Source organism: Arabidopsis lyrata (genome assembly GCF_000004255.2).
Source record: "Arabidopsis lyrata subsp. lyrata unplaced genomic scaffold ARALYscaffold_39, whole genome shotgun sequence".
NCBI lineage: Eukaryota > Viridiplantae > Streptophyta > Magnoliopsida > Brassicales > Brassicaceae > Arabidopsis > Arabidopsis lyrata.
The window spans coordinates 15,993-30,427 of NW_003302519.1; the positions used below are offsets into that span (position 1 = coordinate 15,993).

Consider the following 14,435-nt stretch of genomic DNA (forward strand, 5'->3'; position numbering starts at 1 on the left):
AAACTTTTTCACATATCATATTATACTATACACAATTGTGTATATTATTAAGCAGTTTAGGGCTTTCCATTTAATAAGGCAAAAAACTGTTTATATACTTCTTAGTTCTTAATTTGTTTTTAACATGGTACCAAGAAGATGGAAACGGACTTTTATTCGTGAAATATTTCTGATTATATATGTTAATTAAGTAGGCGGTTAGGATTTTATAATAAAAAAAATGAAAACTTGCAAATAACATTTTGAAAATATAAAAGCTGCATTTTTTTTTAACTTTGTAGCTAAAATAAAATGTGACATTAAGTATGAATGGACTTGCTAACACATATGCATATGCATGAACTCGTCTTCTGATTATTAAGATACTAATTAATAAGTCGGCGTCATCATTATTAGTAAGACCTATTGATATGTAAGATTATGTCGGGAGATATGCAGGTTTAATTAGCCTAGCTAGGATGTTGTGTTTAGAGCGTAATTTTATTCACGGATGATTTTTCTTAGCCATTGCCCATTAGAGCATACATCCATATATGTGAAAGTATTAGAATAGACTTGAGTCTTCACCATAGAAATTCGGTATATAAAAAAAACAATGATATGATACCAATGGCCAAATGCAACTAAAGCAGTTTGAGGAAAAGAATGGAAGATCTTTGGCGGTCCAAAGTATATCATGGCTACACAAAATTTATCATTGCTTTTTTTTTTTTCCTTTCTTTTATTCTTGTATCCTAGAGAAAAATTGTATTAATGAACTTTTTATATATATGAAACTCTTTGTTTTTTTGTTAGCTACTCGTGTTGCAGACATATTCTCATAATCAATAAAAACATGCAATGATTTTTTTTGTTCTTGCAAAGAAACATGCAATGTATTTATAAGGAAAAAATTACTAACGTATCATGAAATAGTTGTTATATACTGGACATTAACGATCCTCTCAGCGATATAGATAACGAAGCATATAATTATTCTTTGTTCCACTTTTTGTCACTTGAGATTGAATGTAACTGCTTTGTAGATATAAAAATTTAAAATTTATTACGTACAGATTTAACCACGTTAATTAATTAATAAATAATGGATTTGAGCTTCACATGCATGATGCATTATATAAGTATATAACCATGCATCATTATTTATTTCCCTTTAGTTACTCAAAGTAGTTACCCAAATCAACTACTTCAAAATTCTCTAATCAAGCGAGTAAAAGCCTCTATAGTTATAGTCCCTATATAGACCTTGAAGTTTTTTTTTTGAAAAAAATATTATTACACTTGAGTTCATAAAGGTGGAAGGAAATAATAAAGGTAGAATCCCTTTACATGATGTGCGGAACAACTTTCTTAACCTCCAACTTCTTGGGATCGTGGGAATTGGGAGAATCTAATCGGAAGTTGTATAGAACGTGTAAGAACTAAGAACCACATTCACTTTGTTGTCATTGTTATGAGATTCAAGATTCTTTGACCGGCGCGTGATAAAAGCATCCACCTATAGGCTTAAGATTCGTATCCAAGAAAATATCGAGAACCTCGATGATTACTTAGAAAATGGACCATTTAAAAAAAAATTAAAAAGGAACGAAGCTCATGCGAATATTGAAATCCACCAAAGCGAAATGGTACAACATTCGGTTTCAGTTTAGTTTCTATTTGTGTTTTTATTTTTATTTTTTATGTTTGCTTTAGACTCTGCTAATTCATATTCAAATTGATTCTTGGTTAGTTAATTTGAATCGGAAAACTCTCAAGGTGTTTAAATGAAGTAATATTTTGTTTGGTAACTTGTCTTTAAATACGTTCATATATATATATATACACACTGATACATACTAAACCTGATTCACCGATAACTAATTGGATCTAGTAATCCAATGGCTCCAAATTCAATTTCGATTTTTCAAAAATCAATTGTTATAGCCATGTTACGACTTAGACGAGGATGCAAAAGCAACCCTAGCTAGACTATCTAGTGATATGTGTTACTTTTCAAGAGCTGTAGCCAGTAGTTGTCGAGATCATGTTTCCAACAGAGTATCTCAAAAAATGTCTAAAAAATTAAAAATAAAAATAATAATTAAAATTAAAAGAGAAAATGAGACACAGTGTCTCATTTGAGAAACTGTGAGATATTGTATATAACACTTAGCATCATTTAGTTAAAGTTTTTTCAAATTAATTAAAATTTAAACAAATAATTTATTTATCATAAAAATATTAAATTATTATATTTGAGAAACTTCTATAGTTTCTCACCATTGGAAATGCTTTTAGTGTCCCTGGGATATTCGAACAACAGCCCACTAATATTTTATTTGGTGATAAAATGTGAATTATATTACCAAAAGGAACAAGGTTTTAGCTGTTTGTTTGTGTTAGCTTCTGGTAGTTGTTGGTTTAGTCTTTGGAATTGCTGGGTCATGGTTTTGCTCTTTGTTATATCTAGAGAGCTCCGGGGATTGGTCGTGTTGGCTAGTTGTGGATAGCTTTCGCATTATCTCTTCTTTGTTCTTTGTTCGTTGAATCTTCTAAGTGTGTCTCCTTCCACCGCCTCTAGTTTAGATTAATAAGTAGGTTTTCTCTCGTGGTCTGTTCCTTTTCTGTTCTTGTAAGGCTAACCTCTTGTGAGGATGCAAAGTTCTAGATTTAGACTTGTTCGTTAGAAGACTAGGTGGTTAGGTATTAGATTCGCGGCGTTTTCATATGTTTGGGATAATCGTTTTTAGTTGGGATATGTCTTCGCGGTTTCCACTATCCCTGGTCCTTCTCCATTTGCGGTGGTAGGTCCTCTAGTTTGCGACCTTTGAGCTCTTATTTCCGCGGTTTCTGTTCTCCTCCGACTTTTTCGATGATTTCGAGAGTTTCACTTCTTGACTTTAGTATATTTTCTTATGTTTCCCGTGTATCGGGCTTTAGCTTCCGGGGATTTCTTTGTTTTCCGCCGGTATTGTATTTCGAAAACGCATCCCAAAAACGTATTCCACCCATGTATTCCACTCTTGTATTATATAATGAAAATCTTTCAGTGAAAAAAAAAAAAAAAAAAAGGAACAAGGTTATTTACAACAGCTTGGGGCAGGGAGCTTCTATGGTCAAAAAAATTAAAAAGCCTTAGATAACTATTAGATAGAACAGCCCACTAATATTACCCAGCATGTCTCTTTTTTCGGTTTTCCATCGTGTCCTATAAGTCAAAACTATGGTTTTAGTTAATCTTGAATAGGTTTAAGTCAGTACGGTTCGAGATAACTCTAATTGACAACTACCTTCATGGAGTAATAGTTATTGAGGAAAGATGATGAGATTTTAGTGGAGATAAGCAATTTTGGACTCAATAATCTTCAATTAATTGTGGGATCCATTTTCCATTTTATCTATATATATATATATATATATATTTGCAAACAAACAAAAAAATTGGATAAAAAAGAAGAAAAATTCACTATCGAGCATTCTAGCTATGTCGGTAACGTGACAAAGTCCTTTTTTTTTTGTTTGTCTGTTTTTTAAAAAGTTAATCAAATCGGCCAACGCTGCCTCAACAACGAGCTTCCTTTTTCTAACGTCCCTAATTTGCCACGTCCATTTTCTGGACTAGTCTCGGTTTTAAAATCTTAGCTTATACTATATTTTTGTGGCCAACTTCAACTACTCTTTCTCTTACTCCCTTCTTTAGTTGTCTTAGTTTTGTCATTATTTTGTAATAACCTAACAAGTATTGTATATATGGTATTGGTAGCCAAAATGTGTTATGTTAAATTCTAGGCTAATCTGGTATAATATATATATATTAGATGTTAACCCGCGGTACACCGCGGGCATAAATATTATTTGATTATTTTATTAATTATTAATTGTAATATTTTATTTGACATAATACAATTTTTTATCAATTTAGATGTATAAAACTCAATATACTTCTATATATTTAAATGTATAAAACTCAATATAGTTGTATATATCAATTTCATTTTACTAAAATAGATTTTTAAAATTTCCAGTAGATCAGTTACTTGTATTCAAATTATGCCATTTCCAATTTTATAAAGTTAGAGAAATAAGATATTGTATTTGATTTCATTTGAATCTATTGTGTTTAATAAAAATACAATTTATGGTATATATGAACATATTTTTGGTGGAAAAGATATAACAATTTTAAAAGTGTGTAAATTTAGAAGATAAAGTGTTTTGGATTTAATTTATGTCATTAGTAATAGTTAGTTAGATAAAAAAGTTTGTATAGAATAATTAAATTAATATTACTGTATTTGGTCAAAAAAAAAAAAAAAAAAAAAACAAACCAAACACAAAAAAAAAAAGCAAAACCGAAGAAATGGCTTGGTTAGATGATACCAAACCGGTCGGTGCCTTAACGGAATTTTCAATTCCGACAGGCTTAGATCTTCAATTCACGATCCTCAGCAATCTTCAAGCTCTGAATTAAGCTTCTCATACTATCAAGATTTCGATTAATGTTTCGGATTGCAAATAAGTTCTCTCAAATTCGATTTTGATTGTAGCAGAGCAAAACCTCCGGCGATTCAAATCTCCATGCAGCATTGAATATAATCTGGCTACTTCAGTATATGCATGTAAAGGTTGGTGCTATAAACCGAGTGCGTAATCAAGCAATGGAGTACAGAAGACAAATCAATCAATTGTTCATTTCATAATCGGATCATTCTAAAGGTTAGTGATTGTTCAACTCGATGATTGAAACTACAATTGTTTGTTAAGGTATGTTAAAAATGTAGTAATTGATGGTGAATAATAGGTAGAATTGGTAGTAGTTTATAGAAATGAATCAATCTACTATAACTCAGGTAAACGAATATATTATAGTGTTAACTGAAATTCTAAGAGAAGCATAAACGCTTGTTCAACTATTGATCTTAAATTCACTTTGAAATATGCTAGTTTACTGAGCCTAAATCCAGCACAAAGTCTTACGAAGATGGACAGAGAAGTAAAAAAAAACAGAAAGAGAAGAATTCATCAACTCCATAAGAAAGCAAGGTTAGTCTCCAGAAACCAATCATGTATGAAGAATAGTGTCTTAGTTTCAGTGTTTTATTTTAAACGGAAATTGCAGAACTTAAGAGTATGAAACTGACTTCAGATTAGTTCAGTATGAAGATAGACATTTGATTGCCGATCTCCTTGCATCTTTGAGTTTGAAACTGTCTTGTTTATTAGAAATCACGTTCCTACAATAGGAAAACAAAGACTGATGCCTTACAATGGTGTGTGGTGGTTTTGCATACCATAACTGAAATCTTACAAAGGGCATGCTAACTAAACTTACCTCTTTCAGGCTTTCACTGTTGAGAAAGTCTAAGTACTGATGCGTCAGCCATGGTTTCGGAACACTTCTTTGAAAACCCCATTGGTTGTTTTCTTCTCAATCTTCCCTTCTTTGTTGAGTATTAGTATACGCAAACCTTTTTTAGAAGTCACTCTAGACAACGCAACATATAGTTGGCCATGAGAGAAGACTGGTTTAGGCAAGTAAAGTCCAACTCGCTCAAGAGATTGGCCCTGACTCTTATTGATAGTCATAGCAAATGCAACTGATAGTGGAAACTGTCTTCTACGCATCTTGAATGGCAGTTTTGTGTCTGAAGGAGTAATGTTTATGAGAGGAACAAAAACGATATCACCAATTCTGTCTCCTGTTATAACTCTTGCTTCCACAATCTGATTACAAAGCTGCGTAATCTGAAGTCTAGTGCCGTTGCAAAGGCCTCCTTTAGGATCTAAATTCCTAAGCAACATAACAGGAGCACCAATCTTTAAACGCAAAGCATGATTAGGCAAACCTGAAACCTTGATACTGTTTAAGAAATCTGGAGTAATAACAGGATTGCTAAGAGCATCAGAATCTGAAGGATCTATACTATCAGCAGATAGATAAATTCTTTCTGGACCTGTAGAAAACAAAAGGGATATGATTAGTTGATTAGAGTAGCAACTTAGCAATGATTATAAAATAACCAAATAAACAGTAAAGACTTAAAGTATACTCACTATCCAGATGCTCAAGCATATACTGATTGATAGTGTTGACATCATCATTTTTTGGTGCTAGAATAGCTCTCGCTTGAAAGAATTTAGGATCACGGATTTCATGAAGCTTAGTTGGATCTCCATAAATTTCCCTAGTAATTGCTTCTATTGGATTGTCTGCTTCTGTAATCAACAAATCTTCAGGAATATCTATAACCACTTCACCATCATTAGGCTCATTGATCCTACCATCACCAATAGCTAACAACCAATCTGAGAATTCTTGGATTTCTTTAGCTTCCTGAGCACTTAAACTGTTGTTTAGTAGTCGCATGTTCTTGGTCAACTTTAAAACCTTGCAGTGATCCCAAAGGTATGAAGCATTTAGAGATGACATAACAATTTCTGCTCTACCAGCACCAGTAATAACAGGTAGTACTTGTCTAAAATCACCTCCAAATACAACTACCTTTCCACCAAATACCTTGTTCTCTGCGTGTTTGATAATATCGCAGAAGCTTTTATCTAAAGCTTCGAAACAAAACTTGCTCATCATTGGCGCTTCATCCCAGATTATGAGAGATGCTTCTTTAATCAAATCTGCCAAATCTGATTTAGCTTTGATCTTGCAAACAGAAAACTCATCAGGATTCAATGGAATAGAAAACCTTGAATGTGCGGTTCTTCCTCCTTCCAACAACAAAGAAGCAATGCCACTGGAGGCGACATTAAGACATATTAGACCTCTACATCTAATAGCCGCAGAGAGTGTCTTCCAAATAAATGTTTTCCCTGTTCCTCCAGAGCCGTAAACAAAGAAAACTCCACCTAAACCATTGAATACTGCGCCGGTTATCTCATTGTATACACCTTTCTGTTCAGGAGTTAGCTTGTCTCTCCACTCGACATGCTGTTCTTCCAAGTTAGATTCGATGTTATATCTCAACTCATCGACAATAAGACGGTTTGAATTATCAATCCCCTCTCTTGTAGGCTTAGGGAAATGATCAAAATCTTCTAGAGTTCCTCCATTGAACAACATAATTTTCTCTATCTCCTGTAGGGTGTAGTTCTTTATTTGAGCTTCTGTGAGTGTAAGGTCTGCAAATAGTATTGTGGAAGTTAAAACAGACGATTTCTGAATTGGACTGAAAACATTATTTAAATAGTAGAGAAATGGATCATAAACCTGGATTATTGTACTCTTCTTTCTTCTTAGCCAAAATATCTTCAGATAATAGATGCCATGTTGCTGACCAAACATGTTCTGGTCTTGCTAGAGACATAGAAAGAAGCAGCATTGAAAAAAAATTCCTCAAAACAGGAGCAAAACTATGCTGACCTAATTCAATCAGACCATCTATGTAGACCTGATCATCATCTAATATGCCACGTGCAAAACATGCTTCTTTGTAAGATGGATAAACCACACCTTTATATGTCTTTATGTCATCATAACTCTGTGGACCTCTGACTATGTTTAGGAGGACTCGAAGATAGTATTCATCTTCCATTTTCCTAGGGACATAATTAATACGACCCAAAGACCAGCCTCTAGATCTCTTCTTAAACAACTTGTTCTTTCCGTCCCAAGTAAAATAGGCTGGTATTTCCGCATATAGACAATCTCGTGCACGCTTTCCATTCTTTCCAACTGCATTTTTTCTATTCAATGTCAACCAAGCCATAAACTGAGAATCCTCATTGGATATACGTTCAATAACATCTTCTATGTTTCCCTTTGGATCGAAATATACTGGTTGCTTTCCTTCCACATGAAAAGATAATTTCATGACTGGGGTTGATCTATGTTGAATAGGAAATTTGAAAATTCTCCAAACAGCCTCTGAAGCTGATACATATCTATAGACATCAAAAAAACTGAATAAATAAAATTGTAACAGGATAAAAACTCACTAATTTACATTTGGTTAAGTTCATAACATACCTGCAGTCAAACCAATCTTTTATTTCATTCTTCTTTTTCTCATTTGAATTTGGATCTTGAGCTGGATTTGTTGTATCACCAGTTGCTGTAGCACCAGTTGCTGTAGTATCAGTTGCTGTTTCCCCTGTTGATGCCTGATTCAATGGCTCAACGATAACTGTAACACGATCTGGGCCTTTGTTTATATACTTAAATAAGTATTTGATAGAACCATTCTGATTGCACCATTCGACATTGATATGAGCATTATAGCGAAGCGAGAGCTTCTTATTATAAGGCACAACATACCTATTGTCACATTTAACATCACCTTTCTCGATATAATCTTCTGTGACCCTCCTCCTATAGATAGGATAACCATCAATACCAACCTTAGTGATCTCTTGATGTTTTTTAGGATAAAGCTTAGAACACTGGCCATCAACCATACACGGAGAATTGGGATTTGCTGAGCCACATGGTCCATGAATCATTGAGTTTTTGATAACTTCATATAGCTCTGGTTCTTTTTCTTTGTCTGGAATTTCTGCAGAAATGATCTTGTCAATGTCGTCAGCTGTTGGTAGTTTACTATTAGCATCCATAAATAAGAGGATGTGAGCATGAGGCAATCCTCTTTTCTGGAATTCAACAGTATACATAGCTGGAAGTGGAAACAAATCAATTGTTAGGGACAACAAATATAATTTTCTGTATTCTTCTAATTGAAACTGACACTGTAGAATTAAAAACTTACATGCAACTGTCTTGCCAAGCATTTTCCTTTTTGTTAAGTCTTTCATTAAAGAATCCAGCTTGATTTTAAATATCCTTGCCACGATGTCGGGTCTATCATCAGCAGTTAATCCTCTTGCTTCACAATATCTTGTAATCTCAGGCCACTTAGGATTACATGTAAAGGTAATGAAAAGATCAGGGAAACCATAACGCTTACAGATAGCCATAGCATCGTAATAGCTTTGGACCATATATCTAGGTCCACCAGTAAACGATGCTGGAATAAGAATCTGATTTCCTTCTTCAGCTAAATCTTTGTTTCCAGAGTTAGCAGCTTCTTTAATGGAGTTGTAATTATCGCATCGTAGCTTAGACTGATTAAACTTGATATAAGCAAGGCGGTTTGATTCAATAGTTGTATATGCATCACACAAAAACTGTTGGAACAACCTCTTTGTTTCAAGCAGAGTATGACACTCATTTTCCCTCTCTTGAATGCGGAAAGCAAACCACTGCCTCATACTTATACACTTTTTCTTCTTATTGGTGCTTGATTTGTAACACTTCTCAATACCAGGCCTGTAGCCATCTTCACCATAACAAAAGATTAGAGGGTATTGTAGAGCCAAATATGAAATATGAATCTGGCTTATCCGCTTTAGGCGACCATTGGAGGATTTTTCAAGTATTATGTCACGAACTGGCATGTCAGGAATGAAATCACCAGGGATCAAAGCTGCAACCTCTGCTGCTGTAGGCATATTGTATTGCCTCCCATCAACACCCGGACGATCAGCAACAATACGCATATGAAAGGGTGAATCATCATTAGATTGAAACCTCTCTCTTGCAGACCTGAATTTTTTGACATAAGGGTTTGAATCATTAAGCATTTTTATTATTGCTTCAATCAGTTCCTTGTTCACTTTTTTTTTCCAAGAGGTAGAGCTTTGGTTTTTACCCTTGCTGCAATGATAATAAGAAAACACATAGTTAGTTAAGGTACATCTTAATATAGTAGCAAAGGTAATATATCAATATTTTGGGTCTTAAAATACTATTATAACTCTTACCCAATCACAGTAGCTCTCTCAGCAACTTCAGTTTCAGTATCAACTATATAAAGTTGTGAATACTTAGCATAATCCCCAGCAGCAGGTTTTAATCCACCAATTTGATGATAGTTTCCTCCTTGCAATCGAAACATTGCAGGTCCTTTACCTTTAGGCATAGATTTATCTACCTTCCCACCAAGGGAGGTCATTGCAAAGAGCATGTTATAAATCCGTAAATTCTCTCTGAAATTTCTGCTGATTGCATCTTTCCCTTTAAGAAGCTTCTTTATAAGCTCTGGTGATTCCTTGAGAAATGGCAATTTCACTGTGCCTTGACCACAACAGAGTGTAAATATGGGATCGGTACGAATGTTTCTTTTGTTTATGCGCTCATCAAACCACATCAAAGCACCACAATACTTACACTTGTATGTAGGATCACCATGATCTAGATAGCCTAAAGGTAAAATAGAGTGTTACTAATATTTACTTTTCATAAGTATGCTATATGAAAATCAAATAAAGTTAAATAAAAAGGTATGCAATAAGTTCTAACCTGTTTTCTTTGCTTTTGCTGCTGCCCTCTTTGTGGGGACATTTTTTCTTGGCCGACCTCTTTTCTTAGGCTGATTTATAGTTTGAGTAACTGCTTTCCTTTCTACACTTTTCCTACTAACACTTATAGTGGGAGTAGTGAATTCAACAGTTGATTCATCAGCTGAACAACTCAAATCAATAACTTCTTGTGGAGAATTAAATATCTGTTCAACATGAGGTTCCTGAATAGGAGCCGAGTAACATTCTTCTAATTCATCTTCTGTGCTGCTAACAGAGTAGTTTTGTGTACCATCAGATTCACTGTCATTCATTCCAATATAATTAATATCCTCTATACTTTCATCATCAGTGCTACAGTCTGTAAAGGTTGGTAGTACGGGTTCTTTTCCTTTTCCTATGAAGACAAAAACAGATATTATTAAGTAATGTATTTAGGTAGTAGATGGAAAAACTCTGAAAAGTAAGACAGTATCTTAAGAGATGTCTGTTACCTTTGTCTGTAGGAGAAAATGATGCATTAGCAAAGGCGTCTTGTAAATTTCTGATATGGCAGTTATTTTCTTCTGGAACAGGTGTATAGCCTGACGGTTTACCTAAGCCTGAAGTAGGAAGAGCAGTACCAAGTGTTTGATGTGTCTGTTTTGCACGAAATGATTGCTGCTGATTGGGAGGGGTCTTACGTGTGTCATCATTTCTGCAAGCAAGATTGGTAATATCTCTAAACACTCTGCTAAAGGCTGATTTGAGTGGAACAGAACTATTTGTGTTCAAGACATTAGCTTGAGTAATTTGGCTCTGTAGTGTTGGAGTCTGAAATACACGTGATCTTTTAGCTGGTTTAGGAGAAGAGTTCAGGTCTAGTAGAGGGTGCTTAGGCTTACAGATAGTAGTTTGAGTAATTTGGCTCTGTGATGTTGGAGTTTGACCAACCTGGACTCGTTTATCTGGTTTAGGAGAAGAGTTCAAGTCTAGAAGAGGGTAGTTAGTCTTAGAGCAAGAAGCTTGAGTAATTTGGCACTGTGATGGTGAAGTTTGACCAACCTGGACTCTTTCCTCTGTTTTAGGTGAAGAGTTCAAGTCTAGAAGAGGGTAGTTAGACTTAGAGCCATAAGTTTGAGTAATTTGGCTCTGCGATGTAGGAGTTTGAATAACACGGGATCTTTTAGCTGGTTTAGGTGAAGAGTTCAAGTCTATAAGAGGGTAGTCAGGCTTTTTTTTCATAATTGAAAACAAAAGACTCACAGCGAGTTTATGCAAAATGGTGCTTTTGATAATCAATGACCTTCATATTGAAATAGCCTTTTCGAAATTAAATGGCAGATACGCCAGCAATCCACTAATATTGATCTGTTGAGAAAATATAGTTACTTTCTATATTCTAGGCATTGAGATAAAGTTAGATGGTTCAATGAGAATATTTTCATAATCTGTTCAATTATTTTGTTAGTGATTCATATAATAATTGATAAGTTTTTAAAGCTAAGTTTGGTTGATAATTGCGCAGATTAAGGAAATACAGGAAGCAATGAAGATCTTGATTGATGCTTCTCTAAACCATACCAATACCAATAAATAAGGTATGCTTTCAAAACAGTTTCTTAAACCAAATCATTTACTTGACTAAAGTAACAAAATGGCAGATACGCCAGCAATCCACTAATATTAATCTGTTGAGAAAATATAGTTACTTTCTATATTCTAGGCATTGAGATAAAGTTAGATGGTTCAATGAGAATATTTTCATAATCTGTTCAATTATTTTGTTAGTGATTCATATAATAATTGATAAGTTTTTAAAGTTAAGTTTGGTTGATAATTGCGCAGATTAAGGAAATACAGGAAGCAATGAAGATCTTGATTGATGCTTCTCTAAACCATACCAATACCAATAAATAAGGTATGCTTTCAAAACAGTTTCTTAAACCAAATCATTTACTTGACTAAAGTAAACGAATTTTCCAAAATATTTAGGTTTCTGATTTAGTTTGAATTAAATTCATAACTAAGTTGTAACCTTTATATATAAATAGGCTTTAGTCTTAAACTTGTAGACATCAAAATATCAAAAAACCACACAACTTGTAGCCCAATATCAATACAGATTAAAATATTAAAGAGAAACATAGTTTGCAAACTCTTGTGCAGAGTTGCAGTAGTAGTTAATAAAACCAAAAGAAAATTAAAAAACATTCAGAGTTCAAAAGGGAAACTGAAAACATAACACCTAAAATTCAAGTTCTCCATAAGAGGTAGCCACCGTAGCATATCCACCGATATTCCTCACAACTATTAGTTCTCCTCAACCATCTCCATCATGACATCTTCCTCATCACTTGAAGTATCTTCGAATGAGCGCCTAACAGAAAATAGTTGCATTTATATTAACACAGAAAAATGAAAACATTAAAGAAGTCTAAAATACAAATGATACTTACAGGTAGCTTGGTATGTCTAGCTCATAGAAAATGGGATCAATGTACAGACGTGAACAGCAAGATTCACTCATTAAGACATTGTTTCCTATAGTACAATAATGAACACAGTCAATATAACAATGCAAATATAAGCTCAGCAAAAGCAAAATCTCATTAAAACCTACCACAGTACGATGAGATCCTCCAGAAACGCAAGACTGCAACTATCTTATCATAGTTGTACTCTACAGAGCTAATTCTCCTGGACCAAGCGTTGACAAAGAACTCACACCACTTACCAATAGCAACGCATTTGATAGTCTCACCCCTAGATTTCATGTAGCCATTAAAGCATATTGTTTTTACCAGATATAACATGATAACAAACTTCATTATCTTGTACAAAAATAGACAGAAATATTGATAACTTACACATTGTTAGCAATCTTGAAACAAACATAGCGAGCTTCATAATCTGTCTCCCCAGGACGACAAACAAATGGAAACCTTCCGATGGTTGAAACAGCAGAGATCACACCCATAGCATCTAATTAAAAACACAACACATAATGGTCAGAAAGACATATAGAAAGATAACTATATAACTTGAACAAAGTGTCTTCTATTACCAGTCACATAGGTTCCATCATCTGGATGAGGGTTTCTGACAGCATCAGGAGTCACAAAATCAAAGAAATTGCTATAACCCTTAGATCTAATAGGCCAAATGGTTGTTTGTCTGATACACCTAATCTGAAGTGGCATGGCTGCAAATCTGGTTTGGTATTCTGAGGGTACGACTGGTTGGAAGTCAGACATGTAATACCACAAACCTTCTTTGAGTCCAGGTTGAAAGTTCCACATGTAATTGTCTCTAGGAATTGTTGCATCGCAGAAATTACCCTTAAAAAAAAAAAAAAACGTTAACAGACAGTAAGTAAAAAAACTCATAAGATGATCTTCACTATGTTTTAAAACAGAAGGTAAGAATTTCAAAAAAACCTTCTCATCTGCGAGAATCATGGTGGTTAAATCACCATTCAATGGTGGATTGTGATGCCAGATACGCATTATCTTAACATAAACCCTCCAATCTGTAGAGTTAACGCGAATTTGGGAAAGAAGATGCATATCAACCATTTTTTTAACTATTCTGCTCTGCTTTGAAAAGCGAAGTTACAATGTTTCTCTCTGTATGTCCTTCACGATAGGTGAAGTTGGTTATATAGAGAGATTGAGTAAGAGGCATAAAATTTTTAAAGAATAAAGAGGAAATCGAAACGTTATTACTTGTTTTAACAATATAGACGATATTTTTTAGATTATAGAGAATCATTGGTAATGATTGAAAAAGTTGTCAGTTACCAAATGATTACTTTTAAAGATACACATTGTACATTGTAGATTTATCTTTTCTCAAGTTACCTGTTACTTATGGAAGCTAGATATGTTTTGCATGATTTCTTATCGAAGTTCCCAAATTAAAAGTAACTATGACTTCGTGTACATTATATATAGACATTATATATTAATATTACATAATTTTAATATCCTGTATATATATCAAGTTAATTAATATTCTCATTTAGTTATATCTATATATTCATTTGTATGTCTATTATTAGACAAATGAATTAGGTATATAGATGAAGTTGTAGTATTAAGTCTTTTTATTATTATTGCTATTCTAGTATAGAATAAGAACATAAATAAAAGAAATGATAATCA

At 33.8% G+C, this 14,435-nt stretch overlaps 1 long non-coding RNA gene across 1 annotated transcript; it reads left to right on the forward strand.

Moving 5' to 3' along the window:
- Window positions 1-4,344: 4,344 nt before the first annotated feature.
- LOC110226699 lies at window positions 4,345-10,981 on the forward strand. The gene is made up of 3 exons (XR_002330632.1): window positions 4,345-4,698; window positions 4,927-5,025; window positions 10,866-10,981. It is a non-coding gene; the product is annotated as an uncharacterized LOC110226699 (long non-coding RNA).
- Window positions 10,982-14,435: the final 3,454 nt, after the last annotated feature.